Source organism: Takifugu rubripes, chromosome 15 (genome assembly GCF_901000725.2).
Source record: "Takifugu rubripes chromosome 15, fTakRub1.2, whole genome shotgun sequence".
NCBI lineage: Eukaryota > Metazoa > Chordata > Actinopteri > Tetraodontiformes > Tetraodontidae > Takifugu > Takifugu rubripes.
Window position 1 is genome coordinate 812,963 of NC_042299.1, and position 16,790 is coordinate 829,752.

The following is a 16,790-nucleotide window of genomic DNA, read 5'->3' on the forward strand; positions in this document are numbered from 1 at the left end:
AGGAGGTTCTGGATGAGCTGAACCTGCGGCAGTACAACACCTCAGAGGAGGGACGACGTCGCCTGATTCCAGCTGTGAGGAACTGCAGGAAGGTCGAGTAAGTAAAGATTTTTAGGGCCGGACATCGGCGTTTAAATCAAGCGAGTGGATCATGTCAGGTAGCAATACCCCCTCCAGTGGTCATTCCTTCAATTCTTTATCTCCATTGCAGCGTCCATAAATTAAAAACAACAACAATTCATCCAGAAATGTTCAACACTGGCTGGATATAAGTTCAAAGGTCAATCCAGACAAACCAACATAAGGCAGGAATAATAGGAGCCACAAGTTAACTGACTATCATGAAATTACTGTCATGTCATTAATAACTTTTGTTTGTTTGTTTACATCGTATTCTAACGACAGAAAAACACATTTTAACTAATGACACGTGACTATTTTGCTTCATTTGTTCAACGTAAAAACAGCCGGCCTCGTTGGTTTAAATGGGTGTTTTAGGTCTTTGTGGCGGTTCCGTTTGGAGCCTTTATGTGACCCACAAAGTTGTTTGACCCTTTCCACACCCGTTAGGTGGCAACTTCATCACTAGCAACAAAAGGTGCAGTGAAAATGATTTGAAGGGAAACAGGCAGATATAACAGAAGCTGAGGGCAATCGATGCAACCAGAGACTCTGATGTCATCGATCGGATCGCTGAATTAAGACTTGACGCACCATCGTACAAATTGGATGAAATGCAAAATATCCAAAGAGCCGATAGACAGATAAAAAGATGCACGTTTCTTTAAACCATTTGCTATAATCATTTAAAATATTGAGTAATTATGAGCTGTTCTAAAATAAGACAAATGTTGAGAATAATTCAGTTGCATTTCAGATCTGATGGTCGTTCAAACTGTTGCTCTACGGTGTTGAATTTAGCTTTGAAATGAGCTACATTTGTGTTGAGGTAGATTCTCAGATAAGTTGATGAGAAATCCCAAAGTTTGACTCACTATTTTTGTTTCATATACAACAGACTGGCTGGTGATGTTCTTTCAAAGAGTCATTGGGAAGTTGTGGCCTCAGCAATGACGTCAAACCCTTCTCATCTACGGGAGCTGAGCTTAAGCTGGAACCAAAGCCTGACAGATGCCGACGTAAAGTTACTGTCTTCTGCAATGATGCATCCAAACTGCAGACTGGAGACGCTCAGGTCAGGAGGCCTCTGTTGGTCTTTTCTAAATTTCTTTACATTTTCTGCTTTTCTCTTCATTTTCAGATTTAGAAATGTGTTTTTATTTGCCCCATTTATTCCTTTTCCAGGCTGAGACACTGCAGTTTATCAGAGACCAGCTGTGATTATGTGGCCTCAGCTCTGAAGTCCAACCTCTCCCATCTGAGGGTTCTGGACCTGAGCGACAACCCGTTGCAGGATTCAGGAGTGAAGCGGCTCTGTTCTGGACTGGAGAGTCCAAACTGTAAACTGGAGAGGCTCAGGTCAGTCTTCATTTTTCTACCTATATACCAGCTGCTAAGATGGTGAAGTGAGGCTGTTCTCAACACTGCTGTGATGCACCACATTAAAAAAATTCCTTGGAATATCGTGAATTCAGGTCTGACCCAACTAAGAACTAACGTAGGTTTAGTACTGACGCAGATAACATGCAGACCTGCACCGTATAACCTCATCCTGCATTTTTCAGATTGATTAACTGCAGTTTATCAGAGATCAGCTGTGACTCTCTGGCCTCGGCGCTGAGGTCCAATCCCTCCTATCTGAGGGTTCTGGACCTGAGTGGGAACCAGCTGAAGGATCCAGGAGTGAAGCTGCTCTGTGGTTTTCTCCAGGATCCTCTCTGTGAGCTGGAGACTCTCAGGTCAGTCAGAGATGATCCAGTACTTTCCCAGGTGTAACTAGTTAGACAATAAATGTTTCCATGTTTGATTTTTATTTGTCTTCTCTCAAAATAATTGTTATTTTAGACTATTGGGCTGCAGTTTATCAGAGACCAGCTGTGATTCTGTGGCCTCAGCTCTGAAGTCCAACCTCTCCCATCTGAGGGTTCTGGACCTGAGCTTCAACACGTTGCAGGATTCAGGAGTGAAGCGGCTCTGTTCTGGACTGGAGAGTCCAAACTGTAAACTGGAGAGGCTCAGGTCAGTCTTCATTTTTCTACCTATATACCAGCTGCTAAGATGGTGAAGTGAGGCTGTTCTCAACACTGCTGTGATGCACCACATTAAAAACATTCCTTGGAATATCGTGAATTCAGGTCTGACCCAACTAAGAACTAACGTAGGTTTAGTACTGACGCAGATAACATGCAGACCTGCACCGTATAACCTCATCCTGCATTTTTCAGATTGTTTAACTGCAGCTTATCAGAGATCAGCTGTGGCTCTCTGGCCTCGGCGCTGAGGTCCAATCCCTCCCATCTCAGAGAACTGGACCTGAGTCAGAACCAGCTGCAGGATTCAGGAGTGAAGCTGCTGTCTGATCTCGTAAAGAATCCACACTATGGGCTGGAGACATTGAGACATGGCTGGTGGTAGCCAGTCAACTCCCGCTCATCTGCTGCATCACCATTTTTTCAAGGGAAAAAAAAGGGAAACGTGGGTTTGTCCCAGGCTTCAGCTTCCTTAAGGCTTAATGCCATTAATAATTCCTAAACTTCCAGGGGTTTTGAGCGCTAGCGGCTGGACGGATGCTTCTATTTTGTCTTGGCTGGAATAAAAGGGCGACTCTTCCCGAACCTTCTCTGTTCCTGCCTTTTATGATTACTCCTCCAGCACAGAGGAAGCCCTGGCAAGGACTGAAGACGCCTTATCGGACCGTCCTCTCGGCCTCCGTGAAGCTTTCCCTCCCGTTCCGAGGCAGCTCTCTCTGTGAGCCGGCATCTCTGGACCCTCGATGATAATCGTCGGAAACCTTCACACCTCTTCCGGCTCCGCCACCGGCAGCCGGAGCTTTTCCGGAGACAGTTTTTCCCCTTTCTGACCTCGACGTGACCCCGATTTCCTGACGAGCTCAAGTTCTTGTGACTTTAATTGTAACTTAATAAGCTAGCAAAGCTCCAGCTCCAGGAAAACAGCTAATTAGCTTTCATGTATTTTATGCTGTTGGTTTTTTTTTGTTTTTTTTCTTCTTTGATTTTTCTTCTTCAAGATGAGAAAGAGAACGACGTCAACATGAAAGGAATGATAAATGAACGGGTTTAATCCATAAGTTTACACTTAATAGCCTAAGACAGACACTCGCTCCAGCCGATCAGAACGCGCTTGCTCGCCGCTTTGATGCTCTTTGATGATTTCAGGGATGATTCCATCACAAAGTAGAAGCTGAAGAAAGTCGAAAAGAGTTAAATGCGCACGTAGATTCGGCACAGACGGCAGCTTTCACTCTGAATATGATTCCTTTTGTCATTTTGACGCACAGATTTTGGGCAAAGGTCAGATCTGAGCAGACAAAAACCTTTTAGCATTAGCGTAGCTCCGGCTCCAGACGCCAGCCGCTCCTTTGTTCAAAGGAAATGTCACAAAAGTTACGTCAAAAATATCTATTTTCATCCGTCTCTCGTCTTCTTTTAGCCTGACAGTTGCTGCTCAGGGCACCGTGATTACACCAAACTACAGCCAACCGGCTTCACGAGTTAGCATCGTCACTCCATAGCAACGAGGTTTGGAGGCTGGACTCCCAGCTGGGTCAAAGGTCACCGGCATGGCGAGCTATTAACGGTTCAGAGAAGCTGTTCGTGGTAAAAGTTCTGCAGATTCTTCACATTCGCGCGTGTTGTTGATGAACGTTAAAGGCGTTAGCCTGCGTCTCGTTCGTAGCATCTGTACGGATCACCTAAAATGTTGTCGAGATTTGACTCGCATCAATTTAACTGCAAAAAAGGGTTTCACTTAATTAGCCCTCGCCAGGTCTAGCGAGGGTGATCCTAGCTGACTATAGAGATGACCTTAGCTGTTAATGCTAGGCTAAATTCTCAACAGGCTAAAGGTTTTACCTTTGTTTCTCTAATCACTTATTACTAATAGGGAGGGTCTAACATGGTGGAGTCCAACCCCTTTCTTCTGATACGACCACAGTTGCTAGCTACAGATGCTACGTCCTATCTGTGCCGGTCACTCTGGTCGTGGTTCGTATTCAAAACGCAGTTGCCCCGGCGGGGCAGGAGGGTCGCAGTCGGGCCTAATTACCTCTTTACCGGGACGCGATCTCAGCACGTCTCGCATTAATCTGCCGCTTTGATCTCCAGGTGATGTCATCAGTCCCAGATTACGAAGCTAGCCTAATTAATCCGAATAAACGGCGGCCGTTTGAGTGTCGTCTAAGAGCGTTCGGCCTTTCCCTCTGTCGCTACGCGGAACGTTTCGGGTTCCGGATATATTCCCGAGGACACTTTGACCTCTGTGTCGCTATGGTAACCACCTGAGCCACAGAATATGGTGGCAAATTGATGTTGGAAGCGGCAGCTCTTCCTCCGCCGTGCGTCGGTGTGCGTGCTGCTCTGTATGTGTTATATTTAATGATGTGTTTCTTTGCTGCGGGAGCCTCCATATATGCAGATGTTCTTCGCTAGCTTAGCGACACGACCAATTTTGCCAAATCTGCCGGCGACGGGCGCTCGGCGTGTTTAACGAACGGCTCCTTTTGTTCAACAGGAACTTTTCGAAGGCGTAAAACACAAACAAGGCTGCTTCGCTTTCGTCAGTTTTCACGTTCCGATTCCTTTTTCTTTTTTTTTTCGGAAAACTGTGGAGAAAACGGACTCGTCCGGGTGGCTGGAGGAGAATCTGAGAGTGCTAATTAGACGCAGGCTGAGCCTCTTGTGTGCGATGCCTCCATTTTGAAAGGATCTGTAATATTCATGTTGTTAGCATTCGGGCTACAACTCCCCGACGTGCACGCGTGGCGTTCCTGTCGCAGTCGGGCTCTTTTTCCCGGCGCTGCGAAGCGGAGCAGGTAGCATGAAGGTGTCGGAGGCAGGACGTGCGCGCTGCTTTGATCTCCTTTGATCCTCCGCACATGTGCATTCCCCACCTGTAAACGCCAATTGATGAATCGACTTTATCTTCTTTCCAATGAGCCAAACTCGGGCCGTAAAGAGCACTTTGCAAGCTTTTATTGGAGGATAGTATCTGGAAGCGCTCGTGCATAAATCATGTCGCTGTAACCTGCGTCCTTCAGCACAAAGCTCTGCATTTTAATGCCCAGAGCCCAGCGGCACAAAGCTGCGGCTGGGCGCCAGTCGGCTCGCTGCAGGGCTCACCTGCCAGCGGCGTCACAGCAGCCATTCATTACACCCGGGCAGGCGGCGGGGACAAGAGCAGGCGACAGTCTGAAAGAGGCCCCCGCCCCCCCACCCGCATGTTTAAGGTGAGACCGCCGTGGACGCCAAAGGCGGCGCGGGCCCGCTCAGCTATTGGCGGCTGCAGAATCGGATGGCAGAGTACGGCCACTAGACCCCCCCCCCCCCACACACACACACACACACCGCTCGTTTAATCCTTTCACGAGCCACATCACCGTCAGGAGCTAGCGTAGCACAGGACAGCACTGGACGCTAGCATCCTGCAGGCGAATTCTCTGCTAACAATTCCAACCAGGAAGCGTCTGATTTAAAAAAGCAGGCAAACTTTATGGTCTTGCAGCAGGGGGACAAGTCCCACGTGCACGCTGGCACAGCCTGAGAGTTGGACCCCCCCCCCCCCGTTCTGAGGAGCGAGCAGTTCACAGCTTGAACAGAAGTTGCAGAGCGTTTTATTCTTCCGTGTGTAACACAAGAGATCATTTTTTTGTTATTTGGACCATTATCATGTCCTGCTGACGAGTCCTGTCCTGCAGATTAAGGTCACGTTTCCACTGTCAGGTGACAGCTTCTGCTCCCTGAAGCAGGAGCTAGCGCAGCGCCCAAAAAGGCGTTCCTGCCTGTAAAACCCTCCATAAATCCAACCAGGAGGAGATAAGCCTCACACCCCGTCACCGACACCCAACAAGCGGGCTTCTTCTGAGCTAATTTAGTGGTTTCAGCAGACGTTCTGCGAGGAACACATTAAACATGCATCTTTGGTGGCTTCAGTGCCGCTGCGCTCAGCTGTGAAATGAACCACTGTTGAAGAAGAGATTGTGACCGTGACTTTGACCACACCTGTGGTTCCGCAACGGAGAAATCAGATGTATTAAAATGGTTTCTTTCTCCTTTCTCTGGTTGAGCCTCTCCAGCTCTCTCCTCACCTGGCCAGACGTGAAGGATAGTCCTGTCGGGGGGATGGGTGACATGCTGGGATCCATGTAGGGTGTCAGCAGGGGGGAGGGGGAAGAAGTTGGCAGAGGTGTTAGGGGCTCTGGGAGGTGTGAAGGGGACCCATTGTTATCCAGAGGAATATTGGGACAGCTGGGGGAGGGGGAGCTAGAGTCAAACCTGTTGAAAAACTGGTTCAACTCATTGGCTTGGTCTTCTTCTTCTGCTCCCTGATTGGCCGCATTCGTCTGTGACGTCATCCTGGTGTTTAAAAGCGTCTGAAAACCCATTTAGAGTTGGAAACCTGCCGGAGATGACGATGAGCTGCGAAGTGTAATGGCGAGTGGAAAAAAAGAAGAAGCCGCCCGACGCGTTGACGACAGAAGCTGCTCCAGGTTGTCGTTGCCTGTTGCTCAAAATGCTCTAAAAGGGCGAAATGGTGGCAAAAATGAGCTGCGAAACATTCCCCGGAGGGTCCCCGAGGAGGCGGAGAGGGAGAGGAAAGCAACATGGATTGGAAACTGAGCAATTTGCCAGAAAAGAAGGAAACTTCAGGCGTGGCGGAGCAGCTCTGGGTTCCCCAGCGCTCCAAAGACCGGCCCGTTAATTGGTGGCAGACAATTAACTGGTCTCTGTGTGTGTGTGTGTGTGTGTGTGTGTGTGTGTGTGTGTGTGTGTGTGTGTGTGTGTGTCAGGCCGGTGATGAACCGGTCCAGACTCCGGGGGCGACCCGGCTAACGTCAAAGATCAGCTGCGGCCCCCTGCGAGCGGGAGGAGGCGAGGAGGTCGGAGCTAATGGGTGGATGGAATCATGGTTTCCCAATTAAAGCTGCCGGCTGAGGGATGTTGAGTCGGCATTAAAGGTCATTTGATGCTGAAATAGAAGCGAGTGAGGGGAGGAAAAAACGACCAACAAGGTCCAAATCCATGATCCCGGCGCCGGATTTAACCTGGCGGCGTCCCGCTGAAGCGCCCGTGATGCTAATGTAAGCGCTAACGGAGGCGAAGGTCCTGATGTGGTCGCCGCATCTCATGACTCCACGTGCATCGCGTCTTAGCGGCGTCTCCCCTCTGCACGTGCACGTTGTGGTTTTGGGCGCGACGCCTCCGTTTAAAACCAGCAGCAGAATCGTGCTGATATGAGCAGCAACACAGGGAGGCTGCCAAGGACATTCAGACCATTATTCTATATAATCCTTCCAGCAGGAGCTCCAGACTTGTCAACGTATCCCGTTTAATGGAACGAGCATTAGATCCGCGCACACTTCCGCGTGCACGCTCCCTTTGTTCTTGATTAAAATATCCTGCACTATTTCTGCAGACTCCTGGAGGAAACGCTGATGAAAGAACACGAATCCGCCCGTCGCCTCAATAAAGTGAATGAGTTCCGTCCGTCTGCTTGTGTGTGTTTGCGTGTCTGAAACGAGCCGTCTGATCTGGCCCAAAACGTCGGCCCAAAACAGGGAAGTGTGAGGCGGTGCCACAGCTCGCAGGGAGGCTCCTTCCTTCTTTTCTGCGTGTTGAACCCAGCGCCCTCGTGTTTTGGAGCCCAGCTTCTGATTGGCTCCTCGTGGCCCGAGGCAACGCGAGGCCTCTGCTCCCCCGCGTTTCCTGTTCCCACTCTGATCCGACTTATCGGCCGTGGAGCCGGGTGGAGTTTAGCATATTTTCCTTGCGCGGCGTCCCTGCGCTAGCGAGCCGAGCTCGGCGTGATCGATGCGTCTAATTTCACATGTTCATAAAGGCCGGTCTGGTGACCTTCCAGGGCCCCTCCCAGACGCACCGTGTGACTGACGAGCGGCGCCAGGCTGGATCCGTGCACGTGTGAGCGTAGTCCACCTACGCCGGCTTGATTTGCGCGTCGGCTGTAACGTGATAAATTGGCGTAAATGTGCCATCTAGTGTAAAAGGTGTGATGTCACGCCGCCGCGCGGCCCCTCCCTCCTGTTAGCGAGCATCTGCTTCGCTTCCAGATGTTCCGTTAGCTTCCGGAATCGCGCAGTCGCTTCGGTCCCGAACGCCTTCAGGCGTCGATAATCACGCGCCGGCACGTCTGGCGTGGCGAAGCGCCGGCCGTCGGCTCTGGTTTACAGCCGCGGTGGTCGAGGTGGCGCTGAGGCGGAATGCTAAATGAGATTTAAAAACGTTACAGTAGCGAACCTGCCAACTTAACAGGCCTTAACGGGGCAAGAAAGGAAGGGAAACACGCAGCGCTTGAAGGGAGGTTTTATCACGGACACCCAGCGAATTCCTCGGAGACCGTAAAGCCTTTGGCGCCGCTCCTCCCGGAGGCTTGGATGTGACGGGGAGAGTGATTAATTTAGCCAGTGCTTAAGGTGGGAACGGTGTGGCGACCGGCGCCGTGATGAATGCATGGTGACAGTTGTCTACAGCGCTGTGCGCTACGCCAGCCCGCGCTGCATTCCCTCTGACAACTGCAGTCAGACGCTAATGCATCGATATTACTTTCCTGTCTGGTGCGATCAGCGGCGCACCGGGTATTCGCTGATATTTGTTAGCAAATGAGGTGGAGGGGAGGCGATCTCTGCCGCTGCGCTGCTAGCTGCCACAGATTATGAGCGTTGTGTAGCATCGCACTCACCAAAAGTAGCATCGGCGGCGGTCAGATATGGTGTAGTGACACTTGCCCTCCTCTAGGGGGAGATAGGTGCCCCTCGGGCCTGTTTCTACAGGTCAGGCCCACAGGGGTGGACCTGTAAACCGGTCCTGGTTCTGGTGTTCAGCACCACGGACAGAGAGCATCAGCAGAAAGGAGATTCTGTCGTGTCGAAGCAGCAGCAGCCTTCAGCGTTAGCATAAAGGAACGCTGAATCGTGAGTGTTTTCCTTCGGAAGGTGACGGATTTTCTATCTCTGACGATCTCGCCGCTGTTGTGGAGGGTTAAAACGGGTCAGCCCAACCTGGCTGCTGTGAAAGAGCTGAGCTGAGATGTTTGGATGTGAGAGCTTCACTTTAGCGTCGACGTTTATCCTTCACATCACCACGTAGAAAACGCGCTCTGCAGCGCTCCTTTAGCTTCACAGTTACGCAGAAAGACAACGTGTGCTTCAAAGAGCAGCGCGACGGTAAAATGACCCGTCATTTTGTTGTGAATGGAAACGTAAAGAAGTCCTGGTCTGCTGAAATTGTCCTGTAAAGTCACAAATTCAGCTGTTTTGGACGAAACCAAAGGTTCAGATTTGCAGCAACGCTCTTCTTTTCCTTCAGTTTTGGATGAAATTCCAACATTCTACCGCAGCAACGGCAAATGCCGACCAATCATGTGGCTAATGTAGCCATTTCTGGGCGGTATTAGCAGCAGTGAGCAGCGTTATTAGCTTGTGTCGGGGTTGCCGCGGTGACAGATGTTTGTGTTGGATCAGCTCTGCTGATTTCTCCCATGTTTACTCTTTACCTTTATTGGCAGGAAAAGAAAGTGCAAAGCAGCTCCGGAGTGGTTCCCGCAGAATAAAGGTGCATTTAAAGCGCTGCCATATTAAGAAAAGGACCCTGGAGCGTGAGCAGCTCTGCTTGTCTGCCTGTGCGGGACACATACAGCTGAAGACGGCATCTGTAATAAAAGTTGCATTAACCTCTCAGAGCGCGAGGGGGGATACAAGCGCGGCTCAGTGTCTGAGTGCAGGTTTCTGCCATGTCATTAATGTTCAATGAGCCAGAGACATTAAATCCTTGAGCTCTGCACTCTATCAATACTGTATATATTTATATATCAGATTTAATCTGCCATCCCCCACTGAGCTGCCTCGGTGTCCACCAGTCCGGGGTCCAGGATCTTCTCGTCACTACTCGTATCTCCACGTAAACGCTGCCGGGTCCCACAGCTGTCTGTCCAACCGGCCCCACGTTTGCATTCAGTCGGTGTGGAAAGTACTTGAAATTCATTTAAAGGTATAAAAAAATCAAATCAAATCTCCTCTGAAAATGACTCTGGTGAAGGTGGGAGAGCTGCAGGCGTCCCTGGAGGGAATTATTGAATCCGATGGCAGGAATGATCCCATTTTGGTGGCGATTCAGACGTTTCTACGTGTTTGTACTTAGTTACACGTTGGCACGTCGGGTATATGAGGCAGTTCATGCTTTCTTTCGTCTCTATCTCATGTTTTTGTTGTGTTGTAGTTGTTGTCTGTGTCTTTTATTGGCTTGAACTTCCTGTCTGTGGTCTGCGGCTGCCCCCCCCTAATGTGGTGCACCTGTGTGCAGCTAGCTGCACCCTCCTGGTCAAGTTTGAGTCCCCTCGGATGTTTCATTGGAGCTTTTCCCCTCAGTCGGTCTGATTGTGTTGACGGTCTGCCCACGTCTGCTCCTCCTGCCGGACGGCGAGCTTGCTGAGTGCCATCAACATAACACGTCTGCTCGCTGAACTCCCGACTCAGTGAATCCAAATCTCCCGGACACCTGCGGAGTGAAGAGGGGTGAAACTCATATTTGCCAGAATTGCATCTTCTGTCTTCAAAAGATCACATTAATCCAGAAGGAAACGGCGTGTTTTTCTGCTCTCGTGGCTAAAGCAACAGCAAGTCGGCACTTCCGAAGCTCCTCATCCAGTGACAGAACAGAAACACACCCAGTTCCACCTAATCTGTCCATATTTGAGTCGAGGGGGAGGAGTCGGAACCTTCAGGCTGAGCAGAAATTCGGAACCTTGCCTCCTTGTCTGCCTGCTGCCCGCAGTGACCGCTCCATCGCCCCGGTGGCGTCGGGAATTACCGGACGTTCCGTCGGGGGCTTTTGTGTTTGACGCAGGGAAAGGACGAGACTTGGACTAATTAGTTTTCTGTTTTCATCTCTTCCTTTCTCTGCGCCCCACACCTCAGCGGCGGTGACCAGGATGTTTGTGCCTGCTAGACACGGCGGTGCTATCAGTGCAATCCCGGGGAGCACTTTGAGGATTAGGCGCTGAAGCATGAAGAAGCTTTTGAAGTGGCTTTGAAGTTTGCGGTGCAAGTTTAATATTTCCCCCCCGTCGCTGCGTTCTGCTGCCTTTGAACATTTAGCCCGACAACGCCAGCGGGAGGGAGTTGCGTGATGATACAAAGCAGATTTGTATCATCGGAGGGGGGCCTCCAAACATCAGCGTCCCTCCGACAGCTCTACACACACGTGGATTTGTCGGAATGACCAACAAAACAGGAACGATATTTGTGTGTTTTCATAAAGGCTGCGGCGCCTGTGAGGAGCTCAGACTCCGCCAGGACGTCACAACAATTTCAAAGACGTGAAGCGCACAGCAGCTGCCCTCGCTGACCGACAAGGCTTAGCGCTAAGTTAGCCTGGGTCCTGCTGGGATGTTTGTTCCATCATGAGGAAAACCCAACAACAAACTTCTGACCCGCGCGCTCTTGGCAGGCCGAAGGATGATGAATAATAACGGAGGGGACGCTGGAACGGCCTCCTCGCCCAAGCCCGGCGGCCACGTGGAGCGGCGCCGTGTCCAGATGTTTCTTGGCTGGCGCGCTCGCCTTCCCTGGCTGCTCACCTCCGTAGGAAATTAATGAAATTCCGACTTGATTGATTGTGCGGCTCGGGCTGTGCGAACGCCGGCCGGGCCAGCTGCGTCTCTCAGCAGAACGAGGGCAGAGCTGCGCCGCCCCGACCCTGGCGGCCCACCAGCGGCAATATGTTCACAACCCGGAGGAGGGTGATAGGAAAGCAAGGGATGGTCGGCCCCCCCCCCCCCCCCCCCACGCGACACCTCCAGAGGAGAGGAGACGCCAAGAACGCTTCCCCGCCAGCCTGAAAACCATAAAAACATTCAGCTGTATTCAAATGTGCATGACCGGAGTGCATATAATTGGAAAAATTACCCTCTTTGATGGCATAATATTCCTTCATTCTCTGCGCAGCGAGTCCATAAATGCAACCTGTGGAAATTTAAAGTCATTTAAATTCCACTGAGGCGTTGCCAAGTCTTTGAAGCCAAAAAAATTGCTTGTCACCCTTTTACAATTCACATTATTGAGCACATGGCGCCTCCCAGGAGCACCTAGAAATAAGAAACATCCCTGTGCAAACTCTTGATTGTGGGGAGCTGAAAAAGCATCGATTCAAATGTCCCTGACTGATGGAACACGCAGGGCCGCTGAAACGTAGCTTCTCCTGCAGAGCATCCGCTAACAAAATGCTCATTTTTCCACATTTAAACTCCTGCCAGCTGCAGCTGTAACCGTGAGTGCTAATGACAACAACATCCTGATTGTGGTACAGCCACAGGGTCCAGCCCTCCAAAACAGCATCATGTCCAGGAGGAGTGCCCAATGAGCTCTACTACTTACCACACCGGTAATATTTGATGGTAGATTGTCTGCAGTAATTTTGTTTTTCAAATAAATATAATAATATCTTCTGTGTAACATAGGTTGACTCCAGAGACTGTGGATTTCAAATCGAACAGACTCAACTGGATGCTTTTCCTGAGGCTCCCCTGACAAGAGCTCCATGTGGGGATGCAAACATGCAGGAGTACCTGGACTTGGCCATGCAGAGCAATCATTTACAGAAGGCAGAGGACTGGCAGTCTACAACTGTGCTGTATCTGAAACTAAAAGAAATTACTCAGCTATGATTGAAAAGACATTATAAAGGTGTAACTTGTACACAAAGTGTCTTAATTTGTCACCTGCAGCATCATTATTTAAAAGTGTGAAATATGAATAAACATAATGCGTAGTAATGAGCATGGATTTCCTTTTTTTTTAAATAGATAAAATCGTGAACTACTGTTTCATGAACAGAACACAGTTTCAGAATGATGACCCCCCCCCCCCCCCCCAAATAAAACAAAAAACAAAACAGCCTCTTACTTTGCAACAAAACACATCTTTAACATCACTTAACGGCCTCTTACTTTAACATCAAAACACTTGGAACTGCACCTTTAGGTGCACCAATGACAACGGCATAACAGCAGAACAATAAACATTTTTTGAGTCCAATATGGCTCATAAACAGCCAAATCCTGGACTATTCTGAATTCCAAAGTCCATTTGTGCCTTAAACACACTGTAGGAATCCAGGAGTGGTAATTTCAACAAGTTAGAACAAGTATTTGACATTGGAGAGCCATCCAGGAACTCAATTTTTGGCAACGGTTCCAACCAAGAAGGAGGAAGTGATGTCAGCCCTGTGGCAAACATCAAAACTGTCTGGTTCCCAGTTTTTGGGAACTCTTTTGCAGGGTTTCTCCTGCGGGGGGCGTGGTGGAGCCATGCCTCAGCCGCAGGTGGTGCCGGGGACTGGTGCACCTGCAGATGATCGGTAATCAAGCCACCTATTTATGGACTGTTCTCACGGGTGGCCAGCGTTGGCGTGTCTTGTCTGTTTCGGAATACCCCGGCTATACCCTCCTGGACTATCGTGAGACTTTTTCTTCGTGGATAACTTTTGAACCCGGTTATCGGATTATTGTTTGTCTTTATCCTTCGTGGACTGCTTTTGACCCCGCTCGGGATTTTTGTCGTAAGTTTACATTCCCTGTTTTGATGAAGAACTGAGTCGTGGTCTCCACGCCTTTTTGAGTTGCTCAACGTTCTATAAACTTTAATAAAGCTTCTTGGAAAACGATACGCCACTGTGTTCTGCCTGCTTTCGGGTCCTGATACAACCGCTCGTAACAAAAACGTCTTTCACAGACACAGAAGCCTCGCCCTCTGCAAAGAAAAAATGTTCAGGTAGATATACAGTACATGGTAGTTATAACAAAAAACAAAACAAACCTTCACAGCCAAGGAGATAGTCTGCCCAGTACGCCAAGATTACACTTTCTTTTTGTCTCCTGTTGCTCCCTGCAGAGCTGACGTCAGGTGTAAAGAGTCTCAATGTCAAAGCCAGTGAGTCGCTTTTCAGAGTGGCACAGAACTGGGGTCAGCAAAGAAGGGTGTTGCTGTAGTGCTGTCAGAAACTGAAGGGCTGAAAGGCCATCTTTGAATCTACAACGTGAACACAAACACTTTCACTGCTGTGTAGTGCCAACTAACACATAGATATACATGCCATGAGACATTTCAAGCAAATTTCATTTTTGGGGGGTGGGTGGAACGACAAAAAAACAAATGCAAATTTAACTTACCTGTCAATTACAGATGAGTTGCGGTCAATAACATACCATCGGACGTAGTCTGCCACAATGTCCTTCTTTTCTTCAGTTAGAAAGTTAGCAGCCGCTAACCAATGGTACAGCTGATTCACGTTGTACGTACTTCAGATAGCGACGGCTATGCTACACTAACTTTGCTTAGCATTAACAGGCTGTTGAGACGTCCCCGGTACGGCTGGTTCTTCAGTCTGGGCTGCGGCATTTAAAAATGCCAAAGACCGACCACAGAAACCACAAATCGGCGTCAACCTGCTCAAATGTTTGCCACAAAACGGGCAAAAGGCCACTTGCATGTCGTCCATCCTGCGTCACGATGAAGTCCGTACCCGCTTTCGATTCAAATGATGGTAATTCCCTTTCCGGCTGAAAAAGTAAGTTGGTAATACCTTTTCCGTAAGAAAAGTAACTTGTAAATTTGTTTTCTGCCGGCTGCTTTTTCTTACGGAAAGGGTATTACCAACTGTACCGACGGAACGCATCCATTGGCCCAACCGTACCAAGGGTCGGTAATTCCCTTTCCAGTAGAAAATGTTACTTGTAAATTTGTTTCAGCCGCTTGTAAAAGTGTTTCGTCATTTGTAAATTTGTTTCATCCGCTTGTAAAAGTGTTTTGCACCTCTCGGCCACTGTAAAATTGGCCTGAATGGAATGCTGACTCCAGCACGAGCAGCAAAAACATGGGAGAACCTTAAAAAAACCTACAAGGTTTGTAATAATTGTTTTAAATTTGGTCTAAATGTGACGGACTAATAGTTATAGCAAATGTAGCATTACTGTTTGAATTATTTGCTTATTCCCTGTTTGTAGGAGCTTCGGAGACCACCAACAGGATCTGGCACTGAATCTGGGGAGGTCACTGCTGACAAGTGGAAATAGTTCCCTCTCATGGATCAGGCAATAGGTGGCAGGCCCTCCATTCGGCCCCCATGCCTCATTGCCTCAGCCTGGGGGAAGAGCCATTCATTTTCTGAGTCAGGCTCCCCAGATTCAGTCCCAGATAGACCTGATGGAGAGTCAGGGACAGAGGAGGAGGAACCAGGGCCAGCACCACGCCAGCGCCAGCGGTGCGATAGGGTCCTGGAGCTGCTGGAGAGGGCCGAGGAAAGGGTGACACGAGAGGAAGCCAGGGAGGAGAGACTTTTAAATCTCTTAGAGAAACTGGTAGACAAAATGTAAAAAAGAATGTATTAAATTGCTTTCTTGGCATCATATGGTTGATAACAAATGCTTTATTCAAAGTTTAAATTTAATTGGTACAATTTTTTGATTTTGAAACCAAAACTATTTACAAAAACACACACTTGCATATATATAAACAAGTTGCATTTATCCTATTATGATTTTGAAATACATATTTACAAAAATGGAACCCAAAAAATATTCAAATTTAATGGAACCTGCCAGAAAAAAGACTTTATGATGGCAGCCAGGTTGAACAGACGTCAAGCTCCAAAATTCTGGATTATAAAGACCAGTCCTAAATGCAATCATGTTCATAGAGAGCTGGTGGGAGGTGGGTTGGTGCTGACAGGGCAGCAGTCAGTCTGCTCCGAATTTGCTCTCCACATTGCAGGTCTGGCTGCATTTGACCAATGTCATCTGACCCAAGTGCCTCTTCTGAGGGTTCCATGCTGTCACCATTCCACAAGCACACATTGTGCAGAATGGTGCAGCATGCAATGACCTTGGTGGCAAATGCAGGCTTCACCTCTAGAGCTTTAAGGAATATTGCCCACTGTAGTGTCTGAAGCCTGCGTATCTATTCTGTGCATGCCTTTACTTCTGTAAGGCCGCAATGCAGCCAGCCTGGTGCCACATTAGGAGATGCTCCACATGTGTCCTGTGATTTCTGCCTCGAGAAATTGAAAAGATGGCGGAGGGAAGATAAATAAAGGGAAGATAGGCCTGTTGTTGCTTGCTGTAGTTGAGGAATAACATTTGTCGTGCAAGAAAAACAGTGATGATGCTGTCATTGGTCCCTTGCAGGTTCCTACATTGTGGTGGCCCAGAAGACTTTGCCAGGTGTCTTGGAAATGGAGGCGTCCTACGTTTGGAAATGAATAAAGCACTGACTGATTAAAGAGAGGTGGCCCCACCCAGGTGACACTGAAGAGCAAGAACACTTAATTTCCCAATGAGTGCTACAAAATAAAAATGCAAAAGCTGTGGCCATGACCTGTCGACAGCCTTATTTTATTAGTTTTTTAACGGCCTCAAGGTCCTGCATGTCTCGGGTGTGGACTGGAAAGTCGTCCCCGTGCGTGAAAGAATACAAATGAGACATGTGCATTGTATTCAAAGAAGCCTTTATTGTCAAGTACAAAGAAGCATTTATTGTCAAGTGCAGTCAATAAAACACTCCAATTTTCTTTGCTTACACCTGGAAATGAGGTCCCAGAAGAATGTCCACAGCCCTTTGAAAGTCTGCAAAAGTGTCAAAAGTCTGG

General features: G+C 48.8%; 2 long non-coding RNA genes across 2 annotated transcripts; both read left to right on the forward strand.

Moving 5' to 3' along the window:
• The first annotated feature begins 7,516 nt into the window (after positions 1-7,516).
• On the forward strand, positions 7,517-12,924 carry LOC115252699 (uncharacterized). Its single transcript, XR_003891020.1, has 2 exons — positions 7,517-12,530; positions 12,607-12,924. It is a non-coding gene; the product is annotated as an uncharacterized lncRNA (long non-coding RNA).
• A 747-nt stretch (positions 12,925-13,671) lies between these two features.
• Positions 13,672-16,500, forward strand: LOC115252705 (uncharacterized). Its single transcript, XR_003891026.1, has 2 exons — positions 13,672-13,706; positions 15,151-16,500. It is a non-coding gene; the product is annotated as an uncharacterized lncRNA (long non-coding RNA).
• The last annotated feature ends 290 nt before the right edge of the window (positions 16,501-16,790 follow it).